At 40.2% G+C, this 20,514-nt stretch overlaps 1 long non-coding RNA gene across 1 annotated transcript in view; it reads left to right on the forward strand.

The window, feature by feature from the left end:
• Positions 1-20,387, forward strand: part of LOC135214963 (uncharacterized) — a 60,367-nt gene extending 39,980 nt beyond the window's left edge. Inside the window, exons 2-3 of the long non-coding RNA XR_010314532.1 lie at positions 17,274-17,452; positions 20,275-20,387. This is a non-coding gene — a long non-coding RNA (uncharacterized LOC135214963). The remainder of the gene's footprint in view (positions 1-17,273; positions 17,453-20,274) is intronic.
• Positions 20,388-20,514: the final 127 nt, after the last annotated feature.

Below are 20,514 nucleotides of genomic sequence, written 5' to 3' on the forward strand. Positions count from 1 at the left end.
TTTTAAATTGAAGATAAATGATTGAATATACTAGACTGTAAGATTTCTATGTTACAAATGCGTTTTTTGACCATTTCGGTTGAGTAAAAGTTGACCTATCGTAGTTTTTTTTCGTACTTATCGTACTTTATATGTAAATATTTCAAAAATGATAAATGCTACAACCTTCCAATATTTTTTGTTATATTGCGAACATTTTTGCGCACATTTCCATATATAAACCTCTAAAAAAAAGCGTAATATGAAAGGCTCAAATATTAGGAGAATGTGACCTACGCGTTTCGGAGATTTTCGGCCGAGAATCGGCGCGCGGGAGGGAATAAAATTATTTTTTCATATATTCACCATAAATCGAGATATTGTTCTAGATCTAGAGACTTGCAATTTGTTTTAAAATTAAGATAAATGATTGAATATTACTAGACTGTAAGATTTCTATGTTATAAATGCGTTTTTTGACCTTTTCGGTTGAGTCAAAGTTGACCAATCGTAGTTTTTTTTTCGTACTTATCGTACTTTATATGCAAATATTTCAAAAATGAGAATGCTACAACCTTCCAATATTTTTTGTTATATTGCGCATGTTTTCGCGCACATTTCCATATATAAACCTTTAAAAAAAGCGTAATATGAAAAGGCTCAAATATTAGGAGAATGTGACCTACGCGTTTCGGAGATTTTCGGCCGAGAATCGGCGCGCGGAGGGGAAAAAAATATTTTTTTCAAAATTCACCATAAATCGAGATATTGTTCTAGAGACTTGCAATATGTTTTAAAATTAAGATAAATGATTGAATATTACTAGACTGTAAGATTTTTATGTTTATAAATGCGTTTTTTTGACCTTTTCGATTGAGTCAAAGTTGACCGATCGTAGTTTTTTTCGTACTTATCGTACTTTATATGCAAATATTTCAAAAATGAGAAATGCTACAACCTTCCAATATTTTTTGTTATATTGTGCATGTTTTTGCGCACATTTCAATATATAAACCTTTAAAAAAGCGTAATATGAAAAGGCTCAAATATTAGGAGAATGTGACCTACGCGTTCGGAGATTTTCGGCCGAGAATCGGCGCGCAGGAGGGGAAAAAAATATTTTTTTCAAAAATTCACCATAAATCAAGATATTGTTCTAGAGACTTGCAATATGTTTTTAAAATTAAGATAAATTATTTTGAATATTACGAGACTGTAAGGTTTTTATGTATAAAATGCGTTTTTTGACCTTTTCGGTTGAGTCAAAGTTGACGGCCGATCGTTATGTTTTTTTCGTACTTATCGTACTTTATATGCAAATATTTCAAAAATGAGAAATGCTACAACCTTCCAATATTTTTTGTTATATTGTGCATGTTTTTGCGCACATTTCCGTATATAAACCTTTAAAAGAAGCGTAATATGAAAAGGCTCAAATATTAGGAGAATGTGACCTACGCGTTTCGGAGATTTTCGGCGAGAATCGGCGCGCGGAGGGGAAAAAATATATTTTTCAAAAATTCACCATAAATCGAGATATTGTTCTAGAGACTTGCAATTTGTTTTAAAATTAAGATAAATGATTGAATATTACTAGACTGTAAGATTTTTATGTTATAAATGCGTTTTTTGACCTTTTCGGTTGAGTCAAAGTTGACCGATCGTAGTTTTTTTCGTACTTATCGTACTTTATATGCAAATATTTCAAAATGAGAAATGCTACAACCTTCCAATATTTTTTGTTATATTGTGCATGTTTTTGCGCACATTTCCTATATAAAGACTATAAAATAACGTAATATGAAAAGGCACAAATATTAGGAGAATCTGACCTACGCGTTCGCAGATTTTCGGCCGAGAATCGGGCGGCGGAGGGAATAAAAATATTTTTTCAAATATTCACCATAAATCGAGATATTGTTCTAGAGACTTGCAATTTGTTTTAAAGTGAAGGCAAATGATTGAATATTACTAGACTGTAAGTAATTTGCTTACCCCCCATATATATATATCTATATATATAAGAATATATATAATATATAATAATATATATATATATATACTATATATATATATACATATATATATATATATATATATTTTTTTTTTTTTTTTTTGATACGAAAATATATATATTACATTCTTCGATTCTGGTACCAATACATAAATAAAAGGAATGCAGGTGACACTTCTCTTTTCAACATACAATGAAATGTCTTATTATTATTTTATCATGCACACATTCAGATATATAAGAATTGTAATAAATATAAACTAAATATAAAATAAATGCAGAATACTCACTCGTAATCCTGACTCTTCGTTCTATTCTTGTTTTCTCCCTCCTCCATTGAAGAATCTTGCATTTTTTTTCCACTCGACATGACGAGGTACAGGTGAGGAGGAGGGAGACGCACGCCCTTACTGCTGGATGGACCCGGGGCACCCCGGTTGCGCCTCCGCTGTCGGTGTTTTAGGGGGCGCGGCGCCTCCAATACATGACCATTAGTGTGGTGGTACTTTCGGTCACACTCCCCTATCCTGCAAAGAGCAACTTTGCAGAGACGACAGAAGAACCGGGTGTCTCTCCTTCTGCCATTCATATGGCACACAGGCACCGTTTCTGCCTTCGCCCTTCTAAGGCCTCCAGTATGTGTTCCCTGGCTGCAGCCGACACACAGGGTCCACTACCCGACGAGAAGCGGTGATGGCGGGGCCGGCAGCAAGAGGGGCGTCGTCAGCAGCAGGCGGGTGGCAGGCAGCAGGGGCGGCAGGCAGCAGGGGCGGCTGGCCAGCAGGGGCGGCGGCAGTAGGGGCGTCGTCAGCAGGGGCGTCGTCAGCAGGGGCGTCGGCAGCAGGGGCGGTGGCAGCAGGGGCGGTGGCAGGTCGAGCGAAGTTGGCCCTCCTATCGGCCCTTTCCTCTAGGGGCAGATCTGCAGCTCGGGGCAGGGGGTCAGTTATGGAAGGCCACTCATCGGGATCGAAGTTGATGAGGGCATTCCCGGCTACCTCTAGGAACTGTATGTGGGTCAACCTCGGAAGATTGTCACCGCAGTACCCACAGTACAGTATGTAGGCATTTTTGGAGGGCCAACTGAAGGATGTATTTGAGGAGCTTCTGTGTCCACCTTCTGGTTCTCCTGGCGAAGGGATAGTACTGGATGAGCTGATCAAAGAGATCACTCCTCTATGTGCCTGTTGTAGTGCCCAATGACAGTAGGCCGCTCGGTACGAAACTCCTCAAACACAACTCGGCCCTGTCGACGTGTCTTCTTGGATGGGTTCATGACTCGTCGTAATCATGGGACGAGTCGGACACCCTTCCAACAGATGACGAAGACAGCGCCCTTCCGCCGCCACTCTGTCTCTCCTCTTGCCAGGTGTTGCGGATGACTAGCGAACCTCTTGAGGACATTCGGGGCCCCACACACTAACCGAAGGGTACCACTGACATGAACACCTGCTTCATACAGTTCCTGGGCCAGGGATACCGAGTTATAATAATTATCCATAAACAGGTGATATCCCTGGTTACGGAAACGTCCCACAAGGTTGAATACAGTGTCACGCAGCGTGGAGAAGACCCCGGTATACACTGAAAAGTCCACAACGTATCCAGTGTTGGCCTCGGTAATGAGAAAGAATTTCACACCATATTTCTTTGGCTTCTTGGGGTTATACACTTTTATACTAAGACGTCCTTTGTAAGGCATCATACCCTCATCCAAAGACAGGTTCTTTCCAGGAATCACGAGATTACTACACCGCTCACGGATATAATCCAACACTGTACGCACTAAAATGAGGCGATCACTGTTATTCCGGGGTATGGCCTTCGTTTGAAGGCGTTGAAGTACCTGTCCAACGCCAGGAAATTATCACGGGACATAACGCCAGGCACATTCGGCATACATAAGAAATAATTTCTCCTCCAATATTGCCTGACGTCGACAGCAGGTGTCATACCAAAATAAATGTGGAGCCCCAAAAAATGCGCCATGTCAATGAGGTTGCAACCCGCCAGTAATACGACAAGGTCGTCCTCAGCTCATACCGGCAGTACCGAGCGTAGTCCACCGTCTCGTGTACCAGGTATTCCAGCAATTCCCGCCGTCAAGGAAAAGCTGGATGAACCCCAAAACAGTCAGGGGTACTGGTACGGTCATCCCAGGGGTTGCCGTGAAGGGGTGCATGTTAGGAGGGGTGGGGTCCTCCGTCCACCCCTCGTCACTCTCCGACGACCGACCTTCACCTTGGCTGGCGCGACGAACCGAACCTTCTACCGTTGCCCGTGCGCACGCACGCGCACGGGTGCGGGCACGATGCACACTACCCCACCCCCGTTGGGGGCCCATCACCCTCACTTAGGCCCTCACTTTCTGTATCGTCCTCTGCGATAAAACTTGAGCCCGTATCCCCACCCTCCCCCTCCTCCTCAGATTCCCCCTCGTAAGCACTGAACCCACTGAATTCGAGCTCACTTTCGGGATGTGAGCCTCGAACGGACATTGGGGGCATATATTCATCCTCACTTTCATCGGGACTGATGTCCTCATCACTCGATGACCATCCGCCATCAAAATGAGGACTTGCGACATGTTCCCGATCAAGCTCCGAAAGATACTCGTCTATGTCCCTTGGTTGGAGGCCTCCCAAATGCCTACGAATGCCCCTAAGGACGCCCACATGCTTCCTAGGGGTAACCAAAGGCATACGATGTGTTCCTGAAACACTTTCAGCCACACGTGGCCGCACAGAACGGCCTTGAGGCGCGGGGTCATGCTGGGTGCTTGGCCCCATGCCAGCATCCAGGTCCAAAACTCGCCTTACACGATCCCTTTCCGATGGATAAAACGCGCCTTTCACGGTTCACACGGCGTTGAGACATATCTATGAATGTCCTGTAGCAATACAAATGCTCAAAGTCTCGCACAAGTCCAGAAAAACACGCTTTTCACGAAAGATCGCTCTCGGATGGTGCGCTACTGATGCTGGCTGGAGCGAGAAGAAGGGATATCGCGCATGCGCACCTGGGTCACGCTTCAAAACAAAACAAGGCCTTGATCCGTGAACTCCCAGCATCCCCCAAGGCGCGTGATTCAAAAGTTTTAGGCTGGTAGGCCTATAAGTATTTTTCCGCGAATTTAAAAAAAAACTTTCGTATGTCGACGTAAAATACGTCCAGTCGGCACCCGACAGACAATTTATCTCGACGTAAAATACGTCCAGTCGGCGTTTAAGGGGTAAGCTATTTCCTGTATATATTTTTATTATCGTATGAAATATGTGACTATTGTGTCAAATATGCTGGAGTATTGTCTCTGTTAGCCTAATGGCCGCTCAAATTTTTCGCAATTGTCATGAAGTGGGGGGTCGCAAGGGGGGCGAAGCTCACCCCCCGCTAGGCCTAGGTAGGGGTACGGCGCTCTAGGTTAGGTTAGGTGGTTTGTTTGGTTAGGTAGTGCCCTGGAAATCACTTTTCTCCTGCTCCCCCCCACCCAAAAACCCCGGTTCCCACTGGGGTCCCCCAAGATTGTTAGATGGGAACAAGAGTGTAATTGCTTGATGCCACCAATATTAATGATCAGTTTAAGCATAATCAATAAAAAATACATCGGAAAAATATATATTCTAATGCAAACAAGAGACGGAGCTCTCCTTTAGATTTACCGTCTTCAGAGGTAAATTACCGTTTAATTACAGTCGACCGAATGAATATTACTTTAAATTCTTGTTCAGCAGGTCAAATAACATAGGAAAACGTCAATTGCCATAGTCTATTGTACCGCGGAATGCAGGCTTAGAATTACCTTATTCTAATTTGCTCGTTCATTTTGAAAAATTTGGCCTTGAATGGATGACGAGAAATCGGAAAAAAAGAAAAAACTACTAAGGCATAAGGCCAATGTTACTGAGGAAAGAGGAATTCACATAAAAGCTGGACTTTAGTTTTAAATGTCCTGTATTTACATTAATTTACAGAGGTCCAGGAGACTAAAAAGGGGGTCGATTGGCCGATCCACCAGAACACGTGGATGGGGGCACCCAGAGGCGGCTTTTGGAATTTTGCGCAAACGGATTAAAATTGCAAGCCTTGCTCCAAGGGTTTCCAACTCCTACCACAATCAGGCACGGTATTTATCTGCAAATAGATAGGACACTGGCATAAGGCGGGGGGCACATGAGGGCAAATGTTACACACTACTTTCTTTCAATCAAAAGTTCACAGGCCACTCATGGGGAAATGAAATGACTGGGAATTTACACAAAGAAAACTATTTCGTTGCTTGAATTTACTAGGGGATGTTCACTAGTATCACAAAGGGAGTAATCACAGAATGGAACCCAGATGGGGGGGGGGGGGGGGGGGTGATGAGAAACTAAACAAGTCGCCTTGAAAAAAGGAAATGAAATACAGACAAAGGTAAAACGATTCCCTGGCTGAACTAAAATTACTCTCACAGTACCTGGATCCTGGCGGTGCTTGAATGTAGTCTTCTCCTTGATGTTTCTATGCACTATGGGCTTTTAAAAAATACTTGGGACTTCCCGGAGGAGAAATGGGGGAAGCCGAAAGGGGAAGAGGCAGTGTCTGCAGGGTACAGATGAGGAGCTCTGACCTCTCTTAGGTCTGGTATGCTTCTGAGAATGAGCCGCTGGCCTCTGATCCTTTTAAGTCTTTGTGTCTGTAGGGGGTAATTCCGACAGCCAATGGGAGAAGAGATAGCTTTTTCGAGAGAATGGTTGCTTACAGCTCAAAGGGGTAACTTGCATATAGACAAAGATGCATGAAACTGGTAAAAGACTTTACTTTCTCTGTTCTAGCTTAAAATCTTATATATATATATATATAATATATATTATATATAGATATATATATATATATATATATATATATATATATATATATATATATATATATATATCTATCTATATATATATATATATATATATATATATATATATATATATATATATGCATATGCATACAGACTATCTATCAATTTACAATGAAATTGAAATCTCTGTTATTATCTAGAATTACCTCTAGGTTATTTTGTGAAAACTCTGGAAAAGCAGCTGTTTTGAAAAACTAACAGCAGTTTAGTCTTTTAGTTTCCGAAATAACTAAGATTAAATGTACGACGATGAGAATTTTCCACTGAGAGAAACTGATGGTAGCAAAAGCATCTGTAACAGTAATAATTAATGTGCAGACTTAAATAACACTTATTACTAATGTCCGGACTTAAATAACACAACCCTGACAAAAACAACCAATGACAACAATAGCAAAGATGGGAAAATAGTAATAATAACAATTATAGTAGAACTAACTACTACTGTGTTCATTCCAAACACAAGAATCCGTAATGGGACACGAAGAAGCAGAAGAGCTGTGGGTTAAAAGAAGCTTAAAATCACGAATCGGCCTCATTTCCTCGTGAGAGGAAACTACTACCACTTCTTTCCTACTTCTTCTACTTCTTATTCTTCTTCTACTTTCTTAGATCTTTGCATTTATTCAGAGTATTTCAGTCGCTTACTCTCCCGGGGCTTACAAGGAAGAGCTGAGCGGTGTTAATTCTCCGCGCGCTGTGGATGAAGTAGTGCGTTCCTTTGTTTTAATTACAAAGTGCTTTCGCTCCGGTTGACGCAGTCTGTGTGTGCGCGCGTGTGCAAACACTCCATAAGGAAACTTCATCACCTAATCAGTTACCATATACGTGTGTATATATATATAATATATATATATATATATAATATATATATATATATATATATATATATATATATATAATATATATATATTCAGTGGCAGATTACCCAATAGGCTAATTAGGTTAAGCCTGGGGGTCCCCAAATCCTCGCGAGGTGGCCTCTGGCTTCAAAATTGCTAGTCTGTATATCAAAAAATGTGTAGCTGCATATTTCGTATATATTTATATATATATGATATATGTGTGTGTTTGTATATATATATATATATATATATATATATATATATATATATATATATATATATATATGTAAGGCCTAGGGATTTTGATTAATAATATATTGTTCGTGCGTTCTCTGTGACCTATGGAATGTGGAGAACAGTGCAGAGGTAACGACCTGAGAGTAGCTGATGAATGAGATTCTAGGGGATGGCGTGAGATAAAAATGCTTAATTCAGGAAGTCAATGTACGACAGTTTATGAACTCTTCTCAAAGTGCCTTTGGGAAACTGGTTGTAGCCAGTAATATGAGGCGTTGTCGAAGTGTGCATTCGTATGTGCGTGTGCGCCTCTTCTATTCATAATGTATCACTAGCCAAGTCTATGAGAAGACTTGCACAGAGATTCGCGGGAGAGAAGGCGAAGCCATGATGGCAGATGCCAAAGTGTTTTTATTTATCAGTGAGTGATATTCCGGTTGGGAATGGGTAAGTGTTACCTTTACTTTAGCCAAAGGGATGGCTTGTTTGATATCTTGTAAGATGTTCCATTTTATTAACTTTGTCTTTAAACTTGTGTGTGTACTTACCGGGATGTGTTCTGTATCTTTGGAACAGACGGATCTGGAAATGCCGGGGGACAGAGTTCCCGGAGGGGTGTGGACTTTTGGGTGACTTGACATTGTAGTTTTTGAGTTAGTCTGTAAGACTGGATTACTTAGTTAATTGATTTAGTTATTCTTGTAAATAAACGTTATGTTATGATGCAACTCTCTCATTTTCATTACCTGTTAGAATGGAGAGAGAGAGAGAGAGAGAGAGAGAGAGAGAGAGAGAGAGAGAGAGAGAGAGAGAGAGAGAGAGAGATAGGTTGTGTGTGTAATGGAGTAATGGGGTCTGCCTTCCGTTTCGTGTCCACGCTTACCTTATGAATACTGGGGGTTCTTCCCCCCATGTTATAGTGGTGGCAGACGGTTAAAGAGGGGATATAAAAGTTTTTTCTTTTCTATGCCTAGGAACGCCAATGTAGAGATGGGTGGCCAGTTAGAAAATAAAAAGGGGTCGTGACTTAGCGATAGTTTTCGAACGACAAAGCTTTGTGGGATTGTGGAAAATCGTTAAACTGTTAGTTTTCAGTTACTTAGTGAGAAAAAATGAGAAAATATCTGTCTGTTAACTGTGCTAAAGGGAGGGAAGGATTTTTATGGGACTCAGCATTTTTCCCAGGGAGTCAGCCAGAAGCAGTGAGCGCACCCAGTGTGACTTTTGCTTGTGCAATGACGAGAGTGTTCCGAGATACCCGTGCGGGTGTTGTGTTTAATACATATATCACTGCCGCGTTTTACGGAGAATTTCGAGTTCTTTTTTTCCCATTATGGAGTGGTGAGTGTTAAACACTATGTTTTGAAGGAGTGGGTTTTTGTTTAAATATTTCAGGGTTATGGATTGTTCAAGAGGTCAACAATTTTTCTTGTCTTTGCACCATAGTGATGTGTTTTCTTTATTTGCACATGTTTGTAATAGACGTATGCATTCGTCTTTGTTTAAAACATAGGAGTGTATTTTCTATGCATGGGAACTGTGCTTGGATAATCATATCTGGCATAGAGACAGAGCGGCCACAATTTTACGGGCTCAGCACATTTCTGCAGAGAGGCGCCTTACATTGCGAGGGTACGGGCATCCTTGGGAGGGTAGTTGCATGGGTACCACTAGCCTCACTCGAGAGATAGTGCAGGGATGGGCACTAGTGTATACCTTGGGAAGGGATCCTCAGACACTGTTCAAGGGGAGAGTGGGGGATACTGCTGGTATGCCTCGGGCTGTTCTGGCCGCTCGACTGAGGGTTGTTCTCAGGGGGGGAGAAATTTTTTTTCTCAGTGTGGTGAACTCCCCCTTTTCCTTTTTTTTTTCTTTGTGTTGGGTTATGGATTTGGCCTTGACATTGAATGCTAAGATATCAGCTGATTGATAAGTTGATGAAGTGAAATGCCCGTAGAGTCTTTTTTTTTTTAGAAAAGATATTTTTTTTTTCTCTCTCTTGGACGAAGAGAAAAGGAAATAAAAAGAGATTTTTCTTTTCCGTTAATGAGGGGAAAAGTAGTTAACATGCACGGGATGTGTTATATGTTTCTTTGTGCCTTGAAAGACACAAATATAAGGGGGATACACAGATTATTTTTTTTATTGTGTTGGAGAGATTACTTTGAAATGCCGATGATTGGTGTTTGTATCTGTGTTGATGTGGCAATGGTGTTATGTCATGGTGTTGCATGCTGGAGAAATTGTATGTCTATAAGATTCAGCAATACTAGTGTATGCTATTTGAATTTCACCCTTACTTGAGATTTTTGCTATGGAGAGTTATTATTATTGTTATTATTAATAATTGTTATACTTGAGATGTGTCACGGGAGGTTTGCTTAAGTATAATTATCATTACGGGAGAATTGTTTTACGAGAGTTTTGAGATATTTCAGGGAGATTAGTTGATAATTATTACAGATAATTATTCAAGGAGAATTATTACAATGAATTAATGGGAGAAGTCTTGTGTTAATTATTGTTGAGTTTTTGTAACTTTGGAGAATATTTTCAGTGATTCACGAGGATGAGTTTTGCTGAATCTTGATGAATCTGACTGAATCTTGGTGAATTGTGTGAAATTTGCTGAATTTTGTGCTGAATTTTTGGAGAATGGACAAGCATTAACATTGGTGACATTTTTTTGTACTGATACTGATGATTTTGAGGATAGCAATTTTTTTTGGTGATTTTTGTGATAATGATATTTCTGATACTGATTTTTTTTATTTTTTTTTATACTAATACGTGGGTGCCGTAATGCTGTCAAGGGAGGTGAAATCCTTTTTTGATTTTGGGGAGGAACTAACAACACATTATTTTAGTTTTTTTTTTTTTCTTTTTGTTTTTCTTTTTTTATGAGTTCAGGCAGATAATTGCTTGACATCTAGTGAGTTACGGGAGATAGTTAATGGTGCCGTTGATTTTTCTTGGGGGTTTTCTCCCTTTTTTGGAAATTAGCCATCGCTGACACAAGTTTTTTTTTTTACCAAGAATTTGAATTTATTTTTTCTCTCCAGTTTGGTGTGGATATTTTTTAATGTCTCAGTTCATGACTTAGAGTCATTTAAGAGAAAGTGTTTGTGTTTTAGCTATTTGATGCTATAGAGAAATATATGGGAGAATTTTTGCACGTTTGAATGCATACGTTATGGCACTACATTTCTTCTCTGGATATTTGTGTTCCAGAAATTGTGAGTTTTCTTGCACAATACATTAGTTGTATTTGTGACAACTTTGTGAAAGATAGGAAACTTGGTTAAGTTTTTCTAATGGCTATGTCGTAGTGCATATGGGGAAGTCTTTGCTTAGACACTGTGAGTTTTTGAATTCTGTTATAATGACTTGTGACACATTGGTGATTTTTTCTAGAATTTTCTAGACAGTTTTATTTGCCAAGTTTTTGCCCTTTTTTAGCAGTTATGCTAAATGGAGTGAGTTTTTATAGTCTTTTTGACTATAAACATTGAGTTATTCTCTGGAGAATTTGGAGGGTTAGGAATTGAGATATAATTGAGGATATATTATGATTTGGGGAGATAATTGGAGGTAATATATTTATTTTGGAGTTTATAATTTGAGATATAATGTATGGGAGATATATTTTTTTTGGCCATTTTTGATATTTGCCAATAGTGGTATGAGCTATGTTTAGTTCAATTATTTTGCAGCCATCTTTGTTGCAAATGGAGACACATTTGGAGATTATGGGGCAATATTTGTGAGTGTGTGAGTTAGTTGCCTTGAGTGCACATTTTTTGGAGATATATTATTTGGAGCCTTGTTTTGTTCCACATGGAGTTATTGGGGAAATAGAGGTAAATATTTTGTATTTGCCGAAATAGAGGTGATTATTCTCTATTCCTGGAGTGGTGTCTTTTTTTTATTGACATGTGGCTATCGGAGAAATAAGAGAATAATATAAGGGGGTTGGTTATTAACCAAATGGAGGAAATATTTTATAACCGGAGTGGTGTTATTATTAATATGGTGTCTCATAATGGAGTTGGAATTAATCTTGGGCGGGCTGACCTTTTTTTTTGTGGTTATGGAGTTTTTTTGAGCAAAGAGAAGATTTCTGAGGTTCTCTTTTTTGGTTTCGTGACTATTTAGAGGCGAATGGCATTACTGCATTACGAGTCATTTGGAGATGTGTGTGCATTTTTTATGTTCACAAGTGTGTTATTCTTGGAGAAATATAATTTGGGAAAAGTCATGTTGAGAGAATAAGTCTTCAAGACGAAATTTTTTTGAACACATTAGTCATATCCTGGAGTAATTCTGTGAAATGTGTCAGTTAGACCTTTTTCTAGAGGATCATGAGTTTCCAACTTATGTGTCTGACTAGACAATTTTTATGCTACTGTTTGAGCATGTGTCCGCAGGCGATTTTTCTGCTGACAGGCGATGTGATGAGCCGTGTGCTGAGCGTGTGCTGATTCTTTTCCTCTGATGGTGATAGATCAGAATTTTTGCAATATCTGGAAATGTTGGCTATAGCATTTCACGAAAGCGCATGTGTGAGAGTTTGCTTTCTGGCAAATTCCGGGGCTTTACATGGAGCATTTCTTGGGGAAAACGTGGGTGTTATGCATATTATACATGTATTATGTATTTTGTGATTGGGGAAATCTACTTGTGATTATCCTTTTTTTTTTTATTGTTTTTCTTCCTTTCCTTTAGAGATATAATTTGGGGATTGAGCTTAAGTAGCATTTTTTTTTTGGACGGGAGATTTGATTTTACCGGGAGATGTAATTTTTCGAGGGTTGTTACTTACGTAAAGGGAGTTTGACATTAAGTCTCATTGTGATTAATTATTGAGCAGTAAAGGGGTTTTTGCTGTTAAAAGTTGGAGATTTTTGCTGATTTTGTGGGTTGTTTAAATGTCAGAACTTGCGAGAAAATTTTGGGTCTGGGTGTTACGTGATTCTTTTCTTTCTTGAGCTCGTTACGAATTTTTTTCTTTTTTGTTTTTTTTTTTTTTTGAGCACATTCGAGTTCGAAATGTGAGTGCAGAATTCCGTGGAGTTGCTGTGATTTCTGAGTTGTATGTGTGCTGATGTGTGAGTTTGGAGAATTGAGTTGGAGAATGGATGTTTTTTTTTCTTAGAGAGTTGTGATAATGACTTGTCATTTTAGTAGTCATATTTAAGGGAGTTAATTGGGAGACGTTCAGTTAGTATTTCTGACCTTTTTGAGATCATTGTTTGATAGAGGTAGTATGTTTGGGTTAATTTTCTTAGATTGACCAAAGACTTGACTGACATACTAACACACACCCAAAAAAAGTCGTTCCCCGACACCAGCAAGACGTCCACCAGCCGTGAAGAGAGGTTGCTGTTATTTTACCCCAGGGTGATTACAAGTATTTCCATGATGGGTGTTCGAGAGAATTCTACAGCGTGTTTTTTGGGGATCTACAAGAAGTTGCTACAGCCTGCTATAGCCTGTTGCTGTCTGTTCAGCTAGTTGCAGACAAGCGAAGAGGGATATTCAAGAATCCTAATGCAGAAAATATGAGAGAAAATGCGTTTTGTGTTATTGGGAGATAAAGCGTGATAAGACTTTATTTTATAATGCCAGAGACGTGCAGTTTTACTTATTTGTTTATTTTAAGCCGGCAGTGTTTTGTATTATATAAGCAATTTTGCTAGGCGGGGGCTAGCATATAGGTGGCCGAGCAATCTGTAAGGCCTAGGGATTTTGATTAATAATATATTGTTCGTGCGTTCTCTGTGACCTATGGAATGTGGAGAACAGTGCAGAGGTAACGACCTGAGAGTAGCTGATGAATGAGATTCTAGGGGATGGCGTAGATAAAAATGCTTAATTCAGGAAGTCAATGTACGACAGTTTATGAACTCTTCTCAAAGTGCCTTTGGGAAACTGGTTGTAGCCAGTAATATGAGGCGTTGTCGAAGTGTGCATTCGTATGTGCGTGTGCGCCTCTTCTATTCATAATGTATCACTAGCCAAGTCTATGGGAAGACTTGCACAGAGATTCGGGGGAGGAAGGCGAAGCCATGATGGCAGATGCCAAAGTGTTTTTATTTATCAGTGAGTGATATTCCGGTTGGGAATGGGTAAGTGTTACCTTTACTTTAGCCAAAGGGATGGCTTGTTTGATATCTTGTAAGATGTTCCATTTTATTAACTTTGTCTTTAAACTTGTGTGTGTACTTACCGGGATGTGTTCTGTATCTTTGGAACAGACGGATCTGGAAATGCCGGGGGACAGAGTTCCCGGAGGGGTGTGGACTTTTGGGTGACTTGACATTGTAGTTTTTGAGTTAGTCTGTAAGACTGGATTACTTAGTTAATTGATTTAGTTATTTTTGTAAATAAACGTTATGTTATGATGCAACTCTCTCATTTTTCATTACCTGTTAGAATGGAGAAGAGAGAGAGAGAGAGAGAGAGACGAGGAAGAGAGAGAGAGAGAGAGAGAGAGAGAGAGAGAGATAGGTTGTGTGTGTAATGGAGTAATGGGGTCTGCCTTCCGTTTTCGTGTCCACGCTTACCTTATGAATACTGGGGGTTCTTTCCCCATTATATCATTAGAATATATATATATATCATATATATAGTATAATATACATATAAATGCACCCTTAGCCTATGTGGCCCTAAGAGTCCTGGTCTGGTACACTTTTTCATTGCTGTTTTAAGCGTCGGATGCTGTATTCACTGAAATAATCACATTTGGATGTGCGCTGTGATAGCATGAGAAAGAGTGACCAGAGGGTAGAACCGTGAATGACTGAATAATATGAGAAAGAGTGAGCAGAAGCTAGATTCGTGAATAACTGAATGTTTCATTCATAGCTGTCTAGGATTCTCCTTTTGAGCCTTTTTGTCATGTAAGCGATTGAATTCATTCTAACGTTTTGGTAATTATACCCTCCAAAAAAATCCATTTTTCATATATGTGTTTAAGTCCTCAAAAATTTGCACTTTGACCTAAATTATCAAAGACGATCACCAGCTGTTCCTGAGCTTGGTCGTTCTCGTGCCTGCAAATCTTGCTGCGTCTTGTTCCAGTACCAGCGAACGTCCGGTGGACCCCCCCAAACCACCAGCTGTTCCTCAGCTCGGTCCTCCTCGTGCCTGCAAACCTTGTAGCGTCCTGTTCAAACACTAGCAAACGTCTGGTGGTCTCCCCAAACCACCAGCCGTTCCTCAGCTCGGTCCTCCTCGTGCCCACAAATCATGCTGCGTCCTGTTCCAGCACCAGTGAACATCCGGTGGTCCCCCCAGACCACCAGCCTTTACTCAGCTCGGTCCTCCTCGCGCCCGCAAACTTTGACAGGTCCTGTTCTAGCACCAACGAACGTCAGGTGGTCTCCCCAAACCACCAGCTGTCCCTCTGCTTGGTCCTTCTCGTGCCCGTAAATCTTGCCGCGTCCTGTTCCAGTACCAGCGAACGTCGTGGTCCCCCCAAACCACCAGCTGTTCCTCAGCTTGGTCTTTCTCGTGCCCGCAAGCCTTGCGGTTTTTCTATGCAGTTTTACCCACTGAACAAGAATTTTAAGTAATATTTATTCGGAGGACTGTAATTAAACCCCCAGGGGCCAGTACTAAACACGGCGAAATACATTGGACGCCCTAATCTCTAGTGGATGTCGTATCCGCAGTTACGGTCCTTGCAGTCCGTGCGGACTGCATCTGTAGAAATACCTCCAGGTACATTGAAAATGTTTTGATACGTAGAATTGTGGTAAATAAACGCAATGGCCAAAAATTTACTTGAGACCGTGGTTATATCTATAACCGGCTGCATTGGCACTGTATCCTATGTGGTAAGTGTCCAGTTGTTTTCCTAGGTAAAATTTGCGTCTAAAAGGTGCCCTATTAAAAGTAGCATTTAAAAAAAAGTTGTTTCGCAGAAATTTATTATAACCTAGCGTTGCCTAGACAGTGGTCTGTAGCCTAAGGTTCATAGGCGGTCTATTCTCTGCATAGGGTAGCCCTATAACTACCTAGTAGCTAATCTACGGGCTGCTCTCCGAGCAAGAGCCTGTGCTGGCATAAGGCCAGCTTAATCTCCAACAACTATAGGTAAGGCTACCTTCCCCTAGACTAATATTTTGGTTGCTTATTAACAGTTTCCCCTTATGTATATTTTAGCTGTCTACTGTAATTAACCTGCGATTAACCTTACAACCGATATGTTATTGCACGCTAGCAATGCTGAAATGGTATCGCATTTGCTCATTGTTAAAAAGGATCTTTTAGTAAAAAGTTGAGTTTCCTTGAGAGACCCCGTTAAGTAGAACAGCCTACAATGTTAGGTTAAGGTAGATTAGGTTAGTAGGAATATACCTACCTTAGTTCTTTTTATAGTAATAGGTTTCCTTAGCTAATCCATTCTTCAACATATGACTCCCTTATGACTTCCAGGGTGGCCTTCTGATTAACATGTCCATTCTCTCCCTGTTTTGCCCCAGCCAAAAATGTCCCTTTCAAAGGGTCCCTGATAAAGATGCTAGGTTAATAATAATGGAACGACAATAAACAACACCACCTCCTTCATCAGCAACATTAAAAGTATAGGAAAAATCAATTTCCAAGGTACCTAATAATCTGTGCGGAGTTAACCTGCAGTTTTACTCAAGTATATTCCCAGCCTAGTTCGTGCGTTCTGAGTTTTTGATGTCTTTGTTAGTCCACTGAAATTAATAGTGGAATTAGATATCAGGTAGGCTAAATGAAGGTAAAGCAGATTCCGGTTTAGGTATAAATATTTAGTGACTATTTTCGTGGGCTAGGCTAGACTTCAGCATGACCAAAGAACCTTAAGGTGACTAAGCAGGGCAGTGTTTGACTGGGGGAAGGTGTGGTGAATGGCATCAGATGTGTACAGATCATGGTCAGTTATGCTTAACAAAGCCATAGCAGTATCTTCCCATAGAGGTGTAACGCTGTCAGGTCACCTTACATGGTGCACTTTATGCATTACATAAGGTTCTTTACGGTGTTCCTGCAGCTCCTGCGGCCCATTTCATTCCTATTACTGTGCCTCCATTCATATTCTCTTTGTTCCAACTTACTTTCCACCTTCTCCTAACAATTGTTTCACAGTGCAACTGAGGGCTTTAATCCTGTTACACCTTTCAAACCTTAGACCAGGATATCATTCCAGGTCAGTGTTCTGTGTGTGCAGTATTAATTTTGGGGTTTTGCTTTGGGCAGATATTTGACACCTATGTTAGGGCCTAGTATTTTGGTGTTTAGCCATTAATCATTTCTCTGCTTGTCTTCTCCACAGATTTGCCAATTCAGATTTTGACCAACCCATCAGTTTAAAAACAAAAACCAGAGGTTGATGCAGTGGAGTCTTATGCTTCATGAATGGGACCAAATAGCCGGCAAACACTGTAGTTGCCAACATCCTTTCTCGAATTGTTGAATGAAGTCTTCCACAGCAAGCCAAGCCATTTAAAAGAGGTAGTGTGTATCAGTATCATTCTTCCTTTTTTTGGTATATGTACTAGTGTCTATTCTAGGTAGTATTTAGCACTTAATTATGAAGAGTATGGAGTTGTTTAGAACTATTAAGTGGGATCTGTCTTAATGATGTCCTCCACTAGCAGATAATGGTTTCATTCATCAGTGCCTCATCTCAACTCATAAAGGCCACTGATGAATGGTCCCATTTATCAGTAACCCTTATGAGCCTAGTGACAAGACTTGTTGCCCCTGACAGTGGAGACCACCAATTTTATGACCTGTGCAAAGCTAAGGAAAAGGGTTCAACTGCCATTACCTTACTAGATACGTATTGAGACTGTATAGAACCTTGCTGCTAAAGGGACATCTTTACACTTCCTTTACATTCCTAATTTTCTTCACAGCAGTGTATTGATCATGCATGCACTTTGTTCAGCCCAAATTTTCCAGTGCTGTTGTAATGCAAGACATTTAGATTTTAGGATATCTATTCAATATATTCCCAGCAAAACCCCCATTATTTGTTTAGAAAATATTCACACTTAACACAATTGCCTTGCCTACAATAGGTTGGAGTAATGTTCTGCTATTTATTGGAAATAAAACCATTAGGCCTTGGCGTGTGATATTGTACCTAGAATCTTGATTATTGTAAGTTGGTCTTGGGTATTCGTAAGCTGGAAATAGATTGTCCCCATGCTTGGCTTTTTTATCGTGAAGATCAAGAGTTTATCCTTAAAGCAGGTTACTTTCCACCCATGTCTAGTTTTCTCCTATGGTTGAATCTGAGAGTGTGTCTGTCCCTTGATTTACTTTGCTGTTAGGCATATGTGGAGCCAATAGGTTTGCTCTTTTGAAGTGAAAATTTTGCCAGTCAGTCTACCCCACTTCCCGCTTACACACATTTTGTCTAATAGCCCTTGTTCGTATAAATATTCTTTTGTACTGTAATGTGATGGATCTTCCTAGTGAAGTGTCAGATGTGAAATATCAAGATGGGCAAACCCAAGTTAACAGACAAGCCATTCTGATGTTACACAATACTTACAGACATTTATATGATAGCTATAACTTCAGTATACGTAGGAAATAAAAAGCTGACAATGGAAGGGCAAAGTATGTCAAAGAAGTAGTCTGGCTAGAGCACCAGCCATTCATAATTCAAAGGCTGGCTAGTACAGTCTGTTGGGATCCCTTGGTCACAGACTTTCTATTCCTACACCTACTCAGAAGAGTTGGGCATTTATACATATTACTTATCTCACTGTTGACCTATTTTGATTTGGCACTTTGTGTTGAAGAGACTAGCTTGGTAGGCATATCCTGTAGGAGGCTATTCAAAATAAACCATTGTTCTACAAACTTGAAAGGTGCCCTAACCATTGTAATACAGTTTTCACTGTCTTGGATTGGAATATCTTGGTGAGGGTATATGTATTCTGGCATATTTCTGTCAGTTCCTTCTTCCTCTTGTTTTTCAAACAGTTTGCAGGGAAGGCTTACTAGAAAGGCGCCATGGATACGTCGCTGTATGAGTGTGGATGTCATGAAACAAGTGTTTAAAGTCTGTTTTTGCTAACTGTTGGGGTTTCTTGATTGCCAAAATGGCAGAAATATTTTATAATGTTTGAGGGTGAAGCTATTATAGCTAAGCCCCATAGGGCTAGTGTCATTGATAATCAAGGTTCTATACAGTGGCCCTTTGGCCCCCAAATGCAACCACTTTAATTTACTGTTGTTTCAGGGTGAAGCTATTATAGCTAATCCCCATAGGCCTAGTGTCACTGACGATGACGAGTCTATACAGTGGTCCTTTTGCCCCCCAAATGCAACCACTCTTTTACTGTCCCTGTGTACATAACCCTCTTCACTCTTACTGTCCACCTTCTAACAGTTATTTTATAGTGCAGCTCAAGTTTTCATCCTGTTACATCTCTATTATTTTTACTGTTAACCTTTCAGTGCCAAATGACCTAAGCTTTATATTCTGTTCCTATTTATAGTGAAGTGTTTTAACTTCTATTTGAATACTGTTCTCTTGATGCTTACTTATCTCAAACTCTTCGATAGTTATGTAAAGTTTATTTGGCCTACTCTTTAATGTTGACTTGTGACAAAAATGTTGGGAAAGTTAATAGTCATAAAATGTACTAAGACTAGGCATCCTTGGCTCTTTACATAACCTAGCTGCTTTTGCTTGCAACACTAGGTGGGCTGCTGCAGCAGTGTCATGTTTTCCAGTATTTTAATGCTCAAAATATGTTGTTTTATCTCCGTTTGCCAGCATTTTGATACTCAAATGTGCAGTTTTGTCTTTACTTCAGCTATTATGTGGAATGTTTTGTCTAGTGCATTAGTGGAATCTACCAATATCCAATCCTTTAAGTTTGCAGAGCAATTTCATTCCTGTTTGGTTCAGACATCTGAATTTCCGGTGAATCTGTGTTATTTTCTAATTACCTACAACTATTCTGCAGGCTGTTTTCCCTTTGGAACCGTCTTGGGTTTTTAATAAATCTGTTGACTGTCCTGAAGGTTAAGTAGTTGAACTTTTAGGGAAAGAAAAAACTAGATATATATGCAATAAGGCCTTATTTATTTAGATGTGAAGATAGTTGATAGTTTTATGAAGCATATTTTTTAGAAGGGGTACATAATGTCACCGATCAATGCTAATTACTGTATGGGGGGGGGGGGGGGGGGGGGGGGGGGGGGGGGGGGGGGGGGGGGGGGGGGGGGGGGGGGGGGGGAGTTAAGGCGGAGAAAAATGTAGTATGGTTTCTAAAATGATACATTTTTAATCAATTTGTATTTTTCAGAGCTTGTAAATGCAAGGAATCTGTGGCATCTGACATCAAGGGGCATAGTTGAGGTGGAAGCATGTCAAGAGACCACTGAATTCGGAAACGCACCAGTCATTCTTCAACCCAGGAGGAAACATAAGACGGGCTGCTACAGGTAGGCAGTCAATGTCAAGATCAACACGGACTGGTACATGTCCATGTACTTGAAGAGGAGAGTCATGTCTATGCTGGGGAGTTGGTGAAACACATCTCTCA

This window comes from Macrobrachium nipponense, chromosome 46, assembly GCF_015104395.2.
Source record: "Macrobrachium nipponense isolate FS-2020 chromosome 46, ASM1510439v2, whole genome shotgun sequence".
Lineage (NCBI taxonomy): Eukaryota > Metazoa > Arthropoda > Malacostraca > Decapoda > Palaemonidae > Macrobrachium > Macrobrachium nipponense.